A 12,410-nucleotide genomic window follows, 5' to 3' on the forward strand; every position below is an offset into this window, starting at 1 on the left:
CTAATTTCTATTGGAGTCTCACTCTCTAACACAATATAATTTGTAACTTGACTTTAATATATAAACTTTAGGACACTATAAAAAATTTCACTATGAACTATTATATTAAATTTGGTTGTGTGAAGTTGTCTGTTAAATAATTATGTTGTGTTTTAGTTGTGTTTTGTAAATGTTATTTTTTTATTATGTTTTTGGTTTAGAAGTTAAATCTAATTAAATAGACAATTAAAAAAGAAATTTTTTATATGTTTTAATGTCTTCTCATTTGATTTGATACATTATTTTGTTACTGGGCCTAAAAGGATATTCCACAAAATAGGAAAACAAATAATATAATGTCTAACTTATTATAATTTATAAATATTTATGTGTAGATATTACTCTATTTTTATTTAAAGTTCATAACACAATATTTATTATATATTTTTTATTATAAGTTATTTTGTAAATTTTCACCTAATGCTTATTACCAAGCCAAATGTCACAAAAAAAATAAAACTAAGGAAAATGGGTAGCCCAAACCCGCCAGGTAAGCCCAGTTTGAGATCGATTTTAATATAGCCCGTTCGGGTGGGGCTAAAAGCCTGGGTTCAACAAGAAGTAACTAATTTGATACCCAAACCCTATAAATTTCTGGATTTAGTGGGCCGACCCGTCTCATTTTGACACCACTGATTACAGTACTAGACGACCCTCTAATACTGGAGAGGATCTCCTTTAGAGAGGATCTCCTTTAGTTACAAAGCACGCAAATATTTTAGAATACTAACATTACATCAGATAAAGCAGTTTACAAATAGTATTGGTTTTTCCATTAATCTATACTATATATAAAGGTAAAACATGGTGTAACTTCTACCATGATGTAATTTTCACTTCCTATTTTTCTCTTCACATTATTTAATTTTTACAAAAAACCATATAATCCTAATTAACCACCACCAGCACATTAATTAACTGCATCTCTCACCTTAAACTAAATATTATATTATCATATACACAAAAAAATTATAATATAAAGTACACCGAATACAACAAATATATTCTAATTATAAAAAATGAAATATATAAAAATTAAATACATAGTACCATATAATACTGACTGATAGACACGAAATACCTGTACATACTAGTATATATAAATAAAAAATGTATACATATTTAATTATTGAGTTTTTAAAAAAATAATCTAAATATTCCAATATATATATATAATGACATGTCCACATGAAACATGAGCAAAGGCCTACTCATGACAAAATAATAAGGCTTTTTACACTAGAGTCATATTTGCCAACCTTGATCTAATTTATATAGGTTTCAGAAATTCTTTGAAGGCAAGATATATGCTTATTGTGTGGTCATTATTGGTTAGGCAAACTAGGATCATAGACTAATATAGTTGCCCTTGTTCCAAAACTTCTATAATTAGTCACTATCACTAGCCCAATAAGACTAGTTCTCTACCTATGTGAAAGAATGGAAGGATACCTTGATATTTTCTTATAATTGACATTTCATTCAAGGATTCTAGCTAAGCGTCACATAATATATATTTTCTTCATAACTATACCCTAATTAAATTTTTTACTATGTTACTTAATTTCCTCTTATGGGCAAGCTTTTCATGCATGAACAGAGATCATGTGTCCCAATATCATTATGTATTCATGTCTCTAGCCAATTAATTTTTTTAAAATAATATAAAATTGTTTTTTTGTGTTTTTAGATTTTCGTTTTTGATTAAATGACATGTTTTTATTGGATCAGGATAGGAATGCCAAGTTATCTATGTTCTTCATGCATAGCATGAGTTATCTGAAATTCGTTTCTTAGTATTGAAGCATAAGATATTTGAGAGTCATAGTCTAGAGTACGATTTAATGGTCACAGAAAAGAAATCAACTACTATATATTCATCATTAATTGCCTTATAGTACCATGCATGATGGCTTATGAGTACGAACGTGTAGAAAAGTCCAAGAAGAAAAATATAATTTTCGGATGAGATTTTGGTATTTGGTGGCCAAAATTTGATGTAATTTATAAATAATGGAAAAAGAGCCACCGTAATTGGACATCATAACAGGCTGAAGAATAATACAAACTTCAATGGTGAGTTTTTATTATATAGAAAAAATATTGTATGGTCCTGCACTATCAATAATTCTAATTATATCTAAATTATTAATTTTAATAATATTAATATAATTTTAGAAAAGTACTCATATCATCTTCTTTCCTACTTGCTCAATAGCAATTTTAATGTATGTGCTCATATTCGTTGAGTACCTATATACGCATGCTTTTAGCCATTACTCATAAAATAGATGTTAGAATCAAAGGGGCTTGTGGAATCTACATATAATGGGCCAAATTAAAGAACAATCATAACACCACAGAAACTCTCTTAGCAACTGTAATGTGCTAAAAAGTTGTCATATCTCAAGTGAAAGTAATTAACTCGCTATCAAATTTCTTGACTAGAAATTTCTCAAGAATAGACAATTGATTTTGAGTATATGCAAGTTGTTCCTTGTCTCTTCATACCCTTACAACTTCACTTCCAAATTTTGTAAATGCTCTTAAAGTCTTCAACATGTTGTTGACTAGAATCACTAGAATTCACAAAATTAGTAAAATGTTTAGATATTCCAAAGACAATGGAGGACAAAGACTAATGCCCAAACCATGTACTTGACCTGAATGTTAAGCTTTATAGACATTTCAAATTGCATCATTAGGATGAGGCAATACCTTTGATTAAATAACTAAAGTAATAACATTTTCTTGATCTGGAGGCAGGGGCTCTGATTTCTTATCCTATTATGTATAAAGAAATTAATAATTAATAATAATTGAAACTTATACTGAAAAATATTACTAAGAAATGGAACATCTATTGTAGATCAATGTATCCATTTTCTATAATGAAAGTAAAAGTTATCTACCAATAATGTGTGTCTTAAGCTATTTGTTAATTATCTACCAACAAACATAGTGATGGCCATGTGGTTGAAAAGCCTATTGATAGGGAGCGATACATAGTCATGTCGTGCATATGCCCACAAATATAGGTTGACACCATTTTTTAGAAAATAATAATATAAATTGTAGAGATTGGATACAAGGCTATATATATACACACATATATACATATATATACACATATTACATATATACATATATATATACATATATATACATATATATATATATACATATATATACATATATATATACATATATATACATATATATATATACATATATATACATATATATATATACATATATATACATATATATATATACATATATATACATATATATATATACATATATATACATATATATATATACATATATATATATACATATATATATATATACATATATATATATATATATATATTATGTAAATCCTAATACATAGAGATAAGACGCTCTATACTCCTAGAGATATAGACAATTAGTTTGAGATGACTCTTAACCCAGATCCTAAATTTAATATGGGGAAGTTTGGTATAAATGGAAATTATGATTGTGATAAATATAGGTTGAAGATGTGTTGAATCAAAAAGGATTATAAAACACACCACGTGAGGTGAAACCAGGTGATATGAATCATATGGATTTAGAACACTTAAATGAAAAGCTGCAGGAACCATATGATCCTATCTACTATATGCGGTCACGTACCACATCATGGATTTTCCGTTTCTGATAAAGGTATGGTGAACATTAGAGAAGTATTTCCAAGTCTCTGATGAACATATTATATCTAAAATGGAGAATTTCTACAGTTGATAAGTGTCAATTTTGCATATGCAATATTTACTTTTAGGTGCTTTTTAACTCAAAAATTGTTCATATTGTCACACTTATTATGTATGATTATACTTCAATTAAAATATTGTGCAATTTGTCAAGTTTTACCCTTAACAGTCAAGAAATTAGGATTCCAAGCCAAAACAGGGGTCTCAATGAGTAAGCTACAACCCTCACTCAATGGGCATAAAGTTGGAGGCTCTTGTTGAGTGAGCCACAACTCTCGCTCAACGAGCTTGAAAGTTGAAGATCCTCGCTTAGCAAGACTTAGCCTCACTAAGGAATATAGAGACAGTGAATTCAGGATTTCTCGCTCAACGAGAAGAGCAATCTCGCTCAGTGAGACAACTCTCACTCAGCGAGAGCAGACGAGGCGACAAACTTAGGGTGACTAAAGTGTCTCATTTAGTTAGAACCCAATTCGTTGAGAGTGAATCACAGGTTTTCAACATATTAAAAGGGCCAAATTAGACACCTGGGTTATTATCCTTAAGAGGAACCTAAAGTACTCGAAATTCCTATTATTCTTAGGCATTTTTAGCTCGAAAATAATTGTAAACTCAAGGAAATGGATAACTAAACTTATTCCTTGTTGGGATTAGATGTGATATTCAACTAATGTATACACTTTGTTTAATATTTATGCTTAATTTTTATCCAATGATTCTTATGAGTTGTTTTTATGCTTAATGTTTGCTTGAGGTTGACACTCTTTTAGTATGTTATTTAGGTTGTGAGTTGTGAAGGAATTCATACTTTATGACTTGAACTACAATATCTCATATTCTTAGTATAATTTCTAGGAATAGAGTTATATTGATAAGTTATATTTCTTATGTTGTAAATATAGCTTCTAGGAATGGAACTATATTGATAACTCATAGTTGTCATCTTTGAGTGTAGTTGCTAGGAATAGAGTTATATTGATAAGTCCTTAATCATCTACAAAGTTATTGATTAGTAATTTGAGGTTTTAATCTACTCATTGAGATACTAATGTTGATAGATTTATTTTAATGGATAAAGAATCGTAGTTTAACTAGGTTATATCGTTGAACCAATTGTATATGGATAATTGAATAGTAAAGTCTAATCCAACACTTTTATCTCATAATTGTTTTTCAAATCTTTTATCTAGTTCAATAGTGAAACCAAACCAACAAACTATCTCAACAACTTCTCTACTTAGGATAACAATTCTAATTGAATTGCTTAATGTTGCTCAAGGCCTTGCGGAAACGAAGACTTGTTTACGATAACCCGATTCAGCAATTTAATTGAGTGATTTGCTGATTAGGAACAACCTGGAGATACAAGACGATATGATTAGCAACTAAGCATTGACAATTTCAATATTGTAGTCAATGATTTACAAAAGATTGATGTGAAGGTGGATGTCAAGAAAAAGGGGAAGAAAACTAAACTAGTGACAATTTTGACTTCTATGGGGAATTTACATGCCAAAGGATTGACCTATAGAGTTGATGGGGACATTGATACTCCAAGAGTATGCAAAGTTACTCTGGTTGTGATGAAGGGTAAGAGAACCACAAGGAACACTTACAAGTATGATTGAGTAGAAATGTAGGTGAAGTTCCTAGATTGATGAAGAAATTCTAGTAGACTTAGATCATGAGGGTCACATTAGTGTGTGTGGCCTAATAGAACCATGCAAGAGAAGTCTATTGAATGGTTTCATTGTCAACATGCTAGGTCTATAAAAGTATTGTATGGTTGAGAAACAGATAAGGATTAGCTTCAAGACTGGCAAACACAAAATTTAGGGCATGTTAGGATATGTACACAATAATGTTTGGGAACCCAATCAAGAGTCATCTCTAGGAGGTTCTTGATACTTTGTGACCTTCATTGATAATTTTTATGCAATGTCTCAATGTATTTTGTGAAGGTTAAACAATGGTACATTTTTAAAAATCAAGTGCTTAAGGTCATACCATAGTATAGAGTACATATGTTAAGTTATTTTAAATTCTATCAGGAACATCACATTCAGACATATTTCTCAATAATGAAGATTCCTGGAAAAAATGGTGCTGCACATAGGATGAACATGACTCTTACAATCAGACCATATGTATGAGATTGAGCGCTTGATTTTCCGAAGGTTTATGGGCATAAGAATTATGTATAGCATGTTATGTCACCAATAGATTGCAACATGGCTCATTTGAAAGATTAAAGGCATATCTTAGATTTGATCCAGACTACACTTTATTAGACAACACAACACATACATGACTAAAGAGAAAATCATGTCTACTCTTACTTTCGCATTTTAGTGTATATTTCATAGTCACATTTCCTAAGTGTAATATGTTATGATGGAAAAGTCCAAATTTTTTCATAAACTATTTTGATCTGTTATCCACAATGTCTTAGTGTTACGGATATATGGAATATTTTGCAAGTTATCAATGAGGGTATTGGTGAAGTGAAGAGTGCTAGAATGAATACACTATTACATGAATATGAATTATTTTCTGTGTTATTACCCCATGAAAATATTAGTGATGTACAAAAATGTTTCTCTCATATTGTTAATCTTCTCAATGGTTTAGGTAAAGCGCTTACAAATGATGAATTAACTAACAAAGTGTTAAAATATCTTGACATGACTTGGCAATCCAAGGTGACTCCAATTACTAAAGAAAGGGACCTTTCAACTATATCCCTTGCTATATTGTTTGGGAAGTTAAAGGAACATGAAATGGAACTTGGACATCTCACACTACAGGAGGAAACCAATTGCAAGAGGAAAGAGATTGTTCTAAATGCCACTACATCAAAAGCAAAACATGTGGAATAGTAAAATGAAGAAGATAGCCATGATTGATCAGAAATTGAGGAAGATAACATGAGACTACTTGTAGGAAAATTTGGAAAATTCCTAAACAAGAAAATAGACTTGAGGAAATTTTTAGGTCAAGCAAAAAGGGACACACATATAAGGAACACAATACTTCTCTCGACAAGGCCATATGCTATGAATGTGGAAAATATGGGTGAAGATGCAAGCATGCATGAATGAGAGATTGAAGATGGAATCATGCATCACATATGTTTTGATGAAGACAAAGGACACACATAGTTTGATGAAGACAAAAGATTGATAAAGATAAAGAAGCGAAAATGTGGTGAATGTTCATGGACAGGCTTGAGAGGATGAGGAAATCAACAAACAACAAAGTATCAACTATAAAGTCAAGACTCAAGATTATACAAGGCAAATCATTCAAAATAAGATCTATATTTTTATATCTTTATTAGGTCTTAAGTTGCTTGCTTAGTAAGAGTCTAGGCTAAGATGAACCCGAATGAAAGTCTCACAAGCTAAAATCAATCACATCTAAAAAGAGACTTACATGCATACATACGTGATTTACATGCACATACATACATACATGATCATATATTTTGAAAGCATTTAAAAAGTGTTTTAAATCATACATCATTCAAAGGCATGCATCATTATGTTATAAATCATGTAGGAGGTTCATTCATAATTTGAAATATGTTTTAGAAAACCATTAATCCATTAACAAATGTGTTAATCGATTAATCCTTGGAAACACATTAATCGATTAAATTAGAGGTTAATCGATTAATGTGGTTATTGATTCCGTTTTCTGTTGTTTTTAAGAAACCAGTTAATCGATTAAGGTTAAGTATAATCGATTAACTTCAGTTAAAAACAGAATAGTATATTAATCCAAGTTTTTCATATTGCTTCATAATTTTTGAGAAAAATATAGGGTTAGAACATATTTTCGAAACAAAGAGTTTTTACACATTTTCAGGAAATCTTAAGCTCAAACTTTCATATCCTTCAGAAAGATTTTCTAAGTGTTTTTTTTTTTGAGAAAAGAAATGGGTGAATCTTTGCAAGCTACCCATTGAGCTTAATTGTCATATCTTTATGAAAAAGAAACCTTGCATCTCACACATTTTATTCTGTAATTGTGAGATCTTTGAGAAGGGTTCTTAGATTGTAAGAAGAGTGTAAAAACAGCATATTGAGGAGCATATGTAACTTGAAGAAAATTGTTAGACTAAGGCATTGACACATTCTCTTGGTGTGTTGTATCACCATAGAAGGAGAATAGGTTTGGGAAAACCCTAGTTGCGGTTAGGTAAGTGTCATCACGAGAAGAAATAGGTCTTGGTTGTAAGCGATACTTAGGTTGGGGCTAAAGTCCCGAACAATGAGGTATCCTAGTAGGCAAGCTTAGTAGTCAAATGGAAGTGGGGGCTTAAAGGTTCAAGAATGTAGCGTCTCGCGTCTTGTATTGGAAGTGTGTTTGTAAGAACATGAATTTTCCATAGTGAAGAAACATCTTCCAAGATCAGAAGGGGAGGCTTGAATGTAGTTTGCAAGTGGACCCGCAAACGAACCTCATTCTTATTTTCCCTTATCTTTTTACATTTCTGCATTACTTGATTTAATTAACTTGACATGCATATAATTTCCTAATAATTGCATATTTTGTATTGTGCATTTACTGTTCTTAACTGTATGTAATAAGTGCATGTAAGTTTGGTTGAATCTTGGTAATCTTGGAAGATCGAAAGAAAATTGATTTAACTGTAACTAAAATACATAATCGATTAAGTTGGTTATTTAATCAATTAACATCACATCGAGTTAATCAATTAAGTCTGTCTTTAATCGATTAAACAATGTGTAAGTCTGTGTTTCTTCTTTGTTTATCGAACGACGGTAATTGTCTACCGTATCACCTATTCACCCCCTCTAGGGGAGTGGCAGAGCCCCGTGGGACCCAACAAGTGGCTTAGCTTCTAGCCAAATTTAGTCATGTTTAGGAGTAGATTCATGAGCCAAAGGAATACAATGTTGGATTACCTTTGCATTAGGCCTTTAATGCTTTTTTCGCTATGTTTCTTGGGAGCCAAGTTTGGGTAGCCCACACTATATGTACTCGAGTTGTTGTATGAATAAAGTACCTTTCAATTGATTAAAACTTTGGATTATTTCCTTGTGAAAGCATTGTGCCTTATAGTAATCTTCGTCGCCGAACCAAGATTATAGTTCTTATCAAGAAACCAAGTTTCTTATGGCGAACCTCACATTTGGCTTATCAGCACCCTAAGTGTTGTGGCGCACGCACCATCTTCATTCTACCCCATCTTCTTTTATCTTTACATATTATTTTCACTACCTAAGTTCATAAAATTCTCATCAAAACTGTGAGCATTGGTCATACACCCACCAAGATAGATTGTGCAAAAAATCTCCAAAAGAGGTTCACATCAAGTGGCATCAGAGCTAGTCTCTTGCTTAGTATCCACAATTCATTCTTGGCCGAGTCAAATGTTATTCTTTTCTTTCCTACAAAGTCCAAAAATCGAAAAGTGTCCAAAATCAAAATGTGTCCAAACAAAAAGTGTCAAAAGTATCCAAAAACATAAAGGGTCCAACAAAGTGTCAAGTGTTATTCTTCTTGGGTATTTTGGGTCACAATACTACAAACACAGTTCTTGTTAAGTCTTGGGTGTTTTTCATTCATTAAGTCGCTTGGTTCATCTTAGAGGACCATGGAGAGGAAAGTGATTGAGTGATACACAACACAAATTTGAGTGAAACACAAAGTGAGTAGAATGAAATGTCTCATGAAAGTGATAAGTCACCATTGTCCCCTAGGACAACTTCAGTTCATACCATGATGACAACATAATTCCAAACCATACAAAGGCAAATGGAATAGATGAGATTGGAATATGATGGGAGACTTGAGTACCATGCACGTGGTCATTCAAGTGATGAGGAGGAATAAGGAAGAAGGAGGCCGAGAAGGGAGGTACATAGGGGTAGGAGGCGTGAGGAGGATAGACTTGAGGGGATAAAAATAAAGGTGCCTACCTTTATTGTAAAAAATGATCTGAAGGCATACTTGGAATGAGAGTTGAAGATGGAACAATTATTTGATTGTAACTCTTACCAAGAGGAGAAGAAAGTCAAGATGGTTGCCTTGGAGTTCAAGGAATATGCTTTGATTTGGTAGGATCAACTTAACAATGAGAGGAGGAGGATCAGGGCCGAGGCTATTGATTCGTGGGAAGATATGAAGTTATTCATGAGAAGGAGGTTTGTCCCTAGTTCACACTAAAGGAACATACACAACAAACTCCAAAGGCTCACTCAAAGGTCTAAGAGTGTTGAGGAGTACTTCAAGGAGATGGAACTAGAAATGCTAAGATCCAACTTTGAGGAGGATAGGGAGGCCATTATGGCTAGGCTTTTGCATGTTTTAAACCAAGAAATTCAAGATATGTTGAATTGGATGACTTGGTTCAACAAGCCATGAAGGTGGAAGAACAATTAAAGAGGAAAAAGCCAAAATTATCCTCTAGTTCTAGTTCAAAGTATCAGGCATCAAAGTGGGTGGACAAATCTAAGAATGAGGGATGCCGGACATAAGAAGGTACATCTAGTACCAAGGAAACTGTGGCCACAAGCCAAGACAAACAACCAATGAGGGCTAATCAAAGGAGCCAAGATGTGAAATGCTTCAAGTGCCTAGGTCTTGGACATATTGCTTCTCAATGTCCGACAAGAAGAACAATGGTCATAATGGATGGAGAGGTGGAATCTCAATCCGAGGCTTCAAGTGATGAAGAAGATGATAATGACAAGGAATTTGATGCCCTTATTCCTGAAGGAGAATTGTTCATGATGAGGAGGCTATTAGGAAGCCAAATCAAGGAAGATAACACAAATCAAAAGGGAAACATATTTCATACAAGGTGCTTGGTTGATGGTAAGCTTTGTTCAATGGTAATTGGTAGTGGATGTTGCACAAATATGGTTAGTACAAGATGAAAGTGTGCATGTGAAGAGGAACACTTTGGAAAGCTCTCCTTGAATGTCATGGTTTTGATGAGGACAACTTGTGCCTAAAAGAGCTTGAAGATCATCAACAAATCAGCGTGCTTAAGTCTTTATTTGGTACTAGGCTTAGACTAGATTCTAGTTTAAGTTGAGTCAAGGCTTAGGGCACCTAATACATGTCTCATATGCATATATCTTTTAAATCATTCCATCCATGAGATATGTCATTCATAATATGTTCATGCATTACATAAATACATGTATATGTGCATTCCAGGCATAAACTAAGTGTTAAACATGTATTAACTAAGTGCATAACGTATTTGATGTTTAGTATTTAAAAATACACATTTGTAATTGCTGTTAATCGATTAACCAATCCTTTAATCGATTAACCCAACTGATGTGAAAAGTGGTTGCGACTGGAACATGTTTTTAAATGCTGTTAATCGATTAAGGCATTACGTTAATCGATTAACCTAACTGTTTGTTAAGTTGTTGGAACTGAAAAACTGAAAAAACTGAATCAGTTATGATTTTGAATCACGTTAATCGATTAAGATGGCATTTAATCGATTATCTGGGGTTCTGGACTGATTCTTTATAAACTGCGTTTTCAGAATTAATCTCATAAGTTGCATGTTGCATTCATTAGAGAGTTAGAGCATTTTACGTGTTAATTGTTGCATCTATTTGTTAAGTGCATTAGTGAGTTTAGAAATGAGAGATTCCTTGCTTTAGGATTGAGTGCATTTCATGTTATAATTTCTCATGTTTTCCCTCACATGTTCATGCATATTTTGATGCTTTTTCATGAAGTTTTATGATTCTGTAACTTCTGTTTTCATAACTAATACTTGTCATTTCACATGAGTTTGTGTTAGATGTGCATTAGAGTAAAGCCTTCTTGTTATATTTGAGCTTAGAAATAGCTTTATTTTACTCTTGTAATTGTTGTATAATTGTTGTAAAGGGAATCTCGTGGTGTCTTATCACCGTTAGAGATTGAGTGTTTCTTCATTGCTTAGAGTGTAAGAAAAGGAAAGAACAGAGATTCTTGGCTGGGGCTACGCCGAAAGAAACGTTTTCTTTGTCGGTAGGAAGGGAGTCAAACCATTGAATAGTTTCTTTATTTTCTTGTGGTTTTCTAAGTGTTGTAATTGGATAATGTGTATGTGATTACATTGATTCGATTATAGTGAAGGAAATCTCCCAAGTCAGCCGGGAGGCCTGGATGTAGTTTGCAGTGGACAGCAAACGAACCAGGATAAAAATTCGCGTTGCAGGATTTGTTTTCTCTCTCTCTCTTTGCTGTTTTTCAATCGATTAATTTGTATATTGGATTCAATTGATACATTCTGTTCATTTGCTGTACTGGATGCTATTCTAATATACAAATCTGTAAGCTCTGTATTCGTTCTATTATCGGTTAACTGTTCTACATTTAATCGCTTCTATAATTGCTTACTGTTTCTGTTTAATCGATTAATATTGTTGTGTTAATCGATTATCCTGTTTCTGTTAATCGATTAAAACTGTTTCTGTTTAAAACTGTTCTTTGTGTTAATCGATTAAGATTGTGCATATAATCGATTATCTTCCTTTCCTTAATCGATTAAGTAGGGTTGATTCAGCATTAAGTGTTGATTTGCGAAAAGCGGTAATTCTAACCGCGACACCTATTCAACCCCCCCCCCCTTTCTAGGTGTAT

This window comes from Lupinus angustifolius, chromosome LG17 (assembly GCF_001865875.1).
Source record: "Lupinus angustifolius cultivar Tanjil chromosome LG17, LupAngTanjil_v1.0, whole genome shotgun sequence".
Lineage (NCBI taxonomy): Eukaryota > Viridiplantae > Streptophyta > Magnoliopsida > Fabales > Fabaceae > Lupinus > Lupinus angustifolius.